This window comes from Sinocyclocheilus grahami, unplaced genomic scaffold, assembly GCF_001515645.1.
Source record: "Sinocyclocheilus grahami isolate Dianchi unplaced genomic scaffold, SAMN03320097.WGS_v1.1 scaffold181535.1, whole genome shotgun sequence".
NCBI classification, from domain to species: Eukaryota; Metazoa; Chordata; class Actinopteri; order Cypriniformes; family Cyprinidae; genus Sinocyclocheilus; species Sinocyclocheilus grahami.
Genome location: NW_015535608.1, coordinates 1 through 312, shown reverse-complemented (window position 1 = coordinate 312; position 312 = coordinate 1). Strand labels below are relative to the sequence as shown.

The following is a 312-nucleotide window of genomic DNA, read 5'->3' as shown; positions in this document are numbered from 1 at the left end:
ATCACCAGGATGGCCGAGTGGTTAAGGCGTTGGACTTAAGATCCAGTGGATGTATGTCCTCGTGGGTTCGAACCCCACTCCTGGTAGACAAATGAGATCTGATTTTAAGTTGAACTATGTTCTAATAAATTAGAAATTCTAAGTTAAAAATCTGGTAGACGAATGAGATCATGCTAGACAAATGAGATCTGAACTGCTTTTAAGTTGTCAATAAATTACAAATTCTAAGTTAAAAATCTGTCAGTATCCACTTGTCCTTGAACTTGAAAATGGTTGTCTATTCCTTCACTGATCACCAATACTGAACTTTAA

The 312-nt window shown here is 36.5% G+C and overlaps 1 non-coding gene across 1 annotated transcript; it reads left to right on the top strand.

Moving 5' to 3' along the window:
* The first annotated feature begins 3 nt into the window (after nt 1-3).
* Nucleotides 4-86, top strand: trnal-uaa (transfer RNA leucine (anticodon UAA)). The gene has a single exon. It is a non-coding gene; the product is annotated as a tRNA-Leu (tRNA).
* Nucleotides 87-312: the final 226 nt, after the last annotated feature.